At 38.1% G+C, this 6,820-nt stretch overlaps 1 non-coding gene across 1 annotated transcript; it reads right to left on the bottom strand.

The window, feature by feature from the left end:
• Nucleotides 1-5,587: 5,587 nt before the first annotated feature.
• On the bottom strand, nucleotides 5,588-5,694 carry LOC127133986 (small nucleolar RNA R71). Its single transcript, XR_007807771.1, has one exon. It is a non-coding gene; the product is annotated as a small nucleolar RNA R71 (small nucleolar RNA).
• Between the last annotated feature and the right edge of the window lie 1,126 nt (nucleotides 5,695-6,820).

The raw sequence follows: 6,820 nt of genomic DNA on the forward strand, positions 1-6,820 counted from the left end.
TTCAAGAGGGCCAATTGTGTGAAAAATCACATAAGTGAAAACTCCAAAAGTCAGGGTCTGACACAGGTCGTGTCATGTGACAAGGGTTGACCATGTCCCCCTCAGAATTTTGTATGGGAAGGGGGTCCTAAAGTTGACATGGTCCGTGTAATGGGACACAAGTAGGTCGTTTCAAGCGTCTTAGATGACCTAGGTGAAGGAGAATTACGATCCAAAACGCTACGAAAATTAAAAGTTTCTCCTTTAGTGATCCTTACGAATGGGCATGATTAGTGATAGAAATTGTTACCTCTTATGGCGATTGAAACCATTGATGCAGATCTAAGGAGTAATCACAAACGTTGAGCAGTGACAATCCCTTTACTCATTCCATATGAACATATTCCTTCAGTCTCAATGCTAGCTGCTATGAATGAAGGCTTTGAGTGAGTAAGAGAGAGAAACAAAATTTAATCTAATCAAATGCTTATGCACAAGGGTTCTATTTATAGAACCACTTATGTGGACTGTAAACTAAAAATCCCACTTAAGTGTATGCGGCCCATATCTTATGATATACCAAAATCACTTAAGTGTGTGGTACCTTACCATATTTCGTATTCTACTTAAGTGCACCGTACTATACGATGTTCTATAGTTCACTTAAGTGCACCGTACCTTACGGTGTTCCTTATTTACTCTATCTCTCATCAATCTGTCCTTTTGTGTGTGACCTTGTAGGTTTTCGCGATATTGGCAATTATATTAAATCACATATTTAACATAATAAATAGTGAGCAGTGTCTATCAACACATCACTGCTACCCAAGACACAAAAATGTCATGTGATCTCACAAATCCTTTTGTGATAATACTTATGTGTACAATTACCCTTTTGCCCTTATGTCTATATTGAACACAAGGCATAGACCGTGTCATCCTTGTCCAGTTCAATATTGGGCACTTATACATTTATCATGTTACGCATGATGGGAAAATTCCATCTAGGTCACTCATGTCCCTCAGCATGCTTCGTGGAGTACCCATCAACTGTCTTTATGACTTGATAACTCCTTACCCATGATCCATGAGATGTGATGATCGGTCTATATACATAATAGTCTTAATGCTTTAATGTTATCCCACTTCACAACAAATCTCGACTACAGATACTTTAAGAATATCATCCTTATGTTTAATGGAATCTCATGATTAAGTCAACTTGATACATTAAACAGACTAGTTATTCTAGGGACTTTATTAAACAAATATAATAAAGAAAAATCATTTTTATTATTAATAAATAATTCTATACAAGTACCAAAAGTATTGGCCTCTAGGGCATACACCAACACTAGGGACAACACAGGTTATGTCACCTAACACGGGAAGGTCGTGATTCACCCCGACCCCTGTTTTCACATAGTTTCAGTAATCCATCAATGCTTAGCCTAGATCACATTATGTTTAGACTACGTGCTGATGTCGTCACAAGAGTTTGATGAAGTCACTCAGATACTCACTAGTAACGGGACGTGACATACAAATTTTTTAAAGTTAGGAGAATGTACATATACCCATGTTGTAAACCGTAGTAGTTAAATTATTAATGTTGTATTATGTTCTAGGGGACAGATGTTAGAAACGATGTCTCGGACAATGTGTACAACTAAGATGTGTCAGATTAACTTATACAAAATGATGACTCAGAAAAGCAATAAAGGAACATAGAGAGTTGTTAACCCAATTCAGTGCAAAGAACACCTATGTGTTGGGGGCTTCCAACCCAAGAAAAGAAATCCAATTATCAATAATATTAGTACACTTAGTCTGACATGAACACACCTTATTCACAACCTCTTTCTAATACTACCCAATGACTTTAAATTTAGGACTCCCCCTAAATATAAGAACCCTTATGACTTTCTCTCACTTATTATCCCTAATGACCAACTTCAATAAACAACTTCAAGAATCTTAAATTACAACTCAACTAAACAAACCAACATTATTCCTTATGATCTGAATTTGGGCACTAAACTGGTGTACAAGCAACACAAAACAAAATACTCAAATAAAACCCTAACATAAAGAATATTTAATCAAGCTCGTCGTCTTCAATGTTAGAATGAGTCACTTTAAATAGAAATCCATAACAAAGTTTTTCTCCAATGGGCATTTGAATTTTAATCACCAGATATGGTGGAGATTTTGTTAAGATTTGTTTTTCAAAACATCTCCACTAAAAGATTTGATTTGATTTGAATTCAAATTTAAATCTTCATAATTTCAATTTGATATTATTAAATTATCAAAAAAATCTAACTAATTAGATTGCTGAAAGATGGCAACAAATCAATCACACACTAACCCAAAAGCACGCTCAGAAATCACAAAAAATGTTCCAAAGCTTAAAATGTAGCATAGGCCAAATGTGCCACACATACTGGAACATCATGTCCCATATGTGTCCTTTCTTCACCAAAACTTCTTATACACTCCATGTTATTTTGTATAATGCAACCAATCCAAAAGGAATAACAATCTCCCCTTTGGCAAATTTTACGAAAACAACTCTTTCACAAATTATAAGTTGTGCAATACACACTGATTATTATAAGCATACCATAAGAAAACACACAGAGAAAACAAAAACAACAACGCAAGTACAAAATCGAAATAACGTACATCAAGAACAAGCATCGGTAGTTCAAGTGGTTGCTACAATGATGCTCCCATAATTTGTTAAGAACACAAGCAAACATGCATGCACATAAATAAGGTCAGTAGTGGTCAGCAGTCAATTAGGTTAACACACACTAGAACACACATCTACACAAAGTCAGTTCGCTCAGAACACACAATTAGATCAGCTCAAACAGGCACTAGAGATGAGGGTAAAATGCTAGACCAGATGCTCCAGCCCGTGAGCACACAATCATAACACCACCGTTAGTTAAGCATGTATTCCTAACAAATTCATATATCTCCTCCTTTTTGCCACAATTTGGCAAAGCTATTAACAAGGTCGGCACTTGCAGTGGACATATTAGTTAGGAGTAGACACATATCAACCACGAGCACAAATGATGAACCTAATGCAATAACATCAGGACTGGAAATCATATTTTATGTAACTTAGATCAATAACATAGTGCATACTAATTGTTGACGCTATAGGATCATTACAAAATCAACAACCCTAAAAGTGTTCCCATATACAAGTGCAAAAATTACAAATTAAAGAAAGAAAAATCGTGATTGACATCAGACACCATATGTCATATCAGATGTTTGGAAAATCGTGATTGACATCTGGAAAAAAAATAATTTTCAGAGTTGTCCTCCTCCTCTTTGATAACGCGAAAACACATCAGATGATTGCCTTAATTTACACTCAAAGATTACATCATTTCGATTAATATCCCAATTTTTGCGTAAGTATTCGTGTTGTTTTTGAAGGTATTTGAATCTCCATGCACTAAAGAGCAAAATGAAGGAAAGGAAGAAAAAGAAGAAGAAACAAGTGAAAAAGCACAGAAAAACCAGAAAGCAGAGTTTGCAGATTTTGCTGATGTGACGACCGCCACACATTCATGACGCTCGTCACGACCCAGACTGTGACGACCGTCACAGGCCCATGACGAGCGTCATGCGGCCACAAAGTGCTCTTTGAAACAGTCAGCAACAGGCACCCAAACGTGCGTAAATCTCCTCCAACAAACTTTTCCCACAGATTCCTCTCTCAAGACCAAATCTTCCTTGATTTTCTCAACTACCAAGACCTAATGGACACTATATAAAGGACTCAAATGGGAAAAATTGAGGACGCCTACTTTGATATTTACGCTCTGCAATTTAATTTTCAGCTTTCTAGCTTTCAACATTTTTTCTTTCTTTCCAGCAACCTTGTTTCCGTTGCCTTATTGTATTCGCCATTCTTTTTGTAGTTTCCCTTTTTCCAGTTAGTCTTCCAGTTAGCCATAGTAGTAGTTTCCTACACTGGGAAACTACTACACTTTATTTAATTTTAGTAGTAATCTGTATTGAAGAAGCAAAGCCTACCGACTTGTGGAGGACTGCTCAAGTGCTCCAAGAATCGCTATACTCTGTACTTCGATCTCCAGGTTTTTATTGAATTATTATTGTTATTTCCCATTTATTGTTATAAGCATGTTTGCCGCAATGTTGATTTGTTTATGCCTTGCGTTTGCTTTATTTAATATGTCCGACTAAACTACCGGTATCGGTATGAAGCAACTTAATTTGATGGGATTTAATAATAACCGGTGAAAACCCTTTTTCTCAAATAACCTTTTAGGCTGAAGTTTTTAATCTAAATTTAATTGACTTTGTCACAAAAGCGTGAAAAGCTATTTAATAAAATTTTGCCACGAGAGTGGGAAATTAACTAAGGTGAGAACCAACAATCGCGAGAGCGTGAGGCTCGAACTGGATAGTAAAAATTAGGCATTGAGTTTAAAAACAGCGAGAGCACTTTAAAAGCAATTAGAACTTATTTATTTTCAAAACATAATTTTGACTTCAAATGGGACAGCGAGAGCGTACATTCTGACTTAAAGTTATAGGCCGAATCAACAACCACAAGAGTGTGAGATAAAGTCTTTTAAATAAACATTTTCTACTGAGTGATATTTGGCATTTAAACTATTCACCGGTGACTTATCGAATCCCTGACGATTAATGCGCTGCATACTGATTCCTTCCATTAATTCTTTCTTAAAATTGAAAATTCCCCTTAGATTTACTGTATTGCCCCCGAACTTCTACTAATCAATTCCCTTAGCTAAACATAGTGACGTTAGTAGCACTAGTTTGACCATAGGTCCCTGTAGGATCGATATCTTTTAAAACTAAAGCGACTAGACTGTGCACTTGCAGTCAAGTACCCAATAGACTATATTTTATATATAGTCACGACAAGCATCGAGTTTTTGGCGCCGTTGCCGGGGACTTGTTTTAGTCGAATAGTGTGATTCTTTCGTTGCACGGTATAGACTAAGGTGAAAACAAAAACTAATGCTCTCTCCCTTCTTTCCCTGATTGTATGCCAAGTACTCGCTCACAAGGCGATAACTTAGCACCACCAATCCCTGAATTAGAACGTTTCCTATACGTGAGACGCCGAATACACGAATATCAACAAAAGTACGGTATTCCCGATATCTCCTTTCCTCCTAAATCAGAAGAAAAACCAAACATGGCTGAAGAAGGACCACATAATCGTCCTCTTAAATTCTACGCTACCCCATCTCAACAAGAACCTCACAACATCATTGCTGCCCCCGCTATTAATCGAAACGATTTCGAGTTGAAAGCCTCACTCTTATCAGCCGTCCAACAACATCAATTTGCTGCAAAACCAACAGACGATCCTAATGAACACCTGACCAAGTTTGTGTAGTACGCAGATACTGTAAAAGCGAATGGTGTATCTCAAGATGCGATAAGACTGCGCCTTTTTCCCTTCTCACTAAGAGACAGAGCTTGGGCTTGGTTGCAATCCTTGCCCTCCAACTCCGTTACAAAATGGGAGGAACTGAAGAACGTCTTCTTATCCCGATACTTTCCACCGAGCAAAACTGCTATGCTGAGAGCTCAAATCAACGGATTCAGGAAAAAAGATGTGGACTCTCTCTACGAAGCGTGGGAGAGATACAAGGACATGATGAGAATATGTCCACATCACGGTCTAGAAGACTGGGTGATCATTCACACATTTTATAATGGGCTTCTGTATAATATAAGACTTACAATAGACGCTGCCGCGGGCGGTGCACTTATGGATAAGCCATACACCGAAGCCTATCAACTCATTGAAAACATGTCCCAAAACCATTGCCAATGGGGAGGTGAACGAACTCCAGTGGAAAAGTCTCAGGCGAAGGGTGGAATGTACGAAATCAGTAGCCTTGACCATCTTCATGCAAAGGTAGATGCCCTTGTCCAAAAATTAGATAACTTAACCATACCACCCGCAGCCACCGTGGCTACTGTAACTCCAAACTGTGAGTTATATGGAAACCCTGGACACACTGCACAAGAATGTCAAATATTAGCAGGAGTCCCAATAGATCAAGTGAACTACACACAAGGAAATGCCTATTCAAATACTTACAGCCCTGGTTGGAAAAACCATCCTAATTTCTCGTATGAGAATAACAATGCCTTTTATGCACCTGGCCAAGCATCAGTTGTTCTGCCTGGATATCAAAAACCAGCTAATAATGCTCCTAACATGCCTAGGAAGTCAAATCTCGAGTTGATGATGGAAAGCTTCATAGCTACTCAAGCTCAAACAAACAAGGACTTCCTGAACCAAAACATACATACTAGCGAGCAACTTAAACAACTAGCAAATAAAGTAGACGCCTTAGCCACCCATAATAAAATGCTTGAAACACAGATTTCACAAGTGGCTCAACATCAAGTATCTACAGCCGCTCCAGCTGGAACATTTCCTGGACAGCCGCAACCTAATCCAAAGGGACATGCAAATGCCGTTATACTGAGGAGTGGAAAAGAAGTAGACGGACCCGTAGATCCAAGACTCCAAAACCCTGCCATGTACCAAAAACCAGATAAAACCTCAATTGAGCAGGTCAATGAACCAAAGGAAACAGAAGATAATACCCAGGAGGCCGAAGAGAAAGAGAAACCTTATGTGCCTCCACCTCCTTATAAACCACCCATTCCGTATCCTCAAAAACTCAAAAGTTCTAAAACTGCGAATCAATTTAGGAAATTTGTTGAGCTTCTGAAGCAATTAAACATTACGATACCCTTTACAGAAGCCATCACACAAATGCCCTCCTATGCC

This window comes from Lathyrus oleraceus, chromosome 3 (genome assembly GCF_024323335.1).
Source record: "Lathyrus oleraceus cultivar Zhongwan6 chromosome 3, CAAS_Psat_ZW6_1.0, whole genome shotgun sequence".
NCBI lineage: Eukaryota > Viridiplantae > Streptophyta > Magnoliopsida > Fabales > Fabaceae > Lathyrus > Lathyrus oleraceus.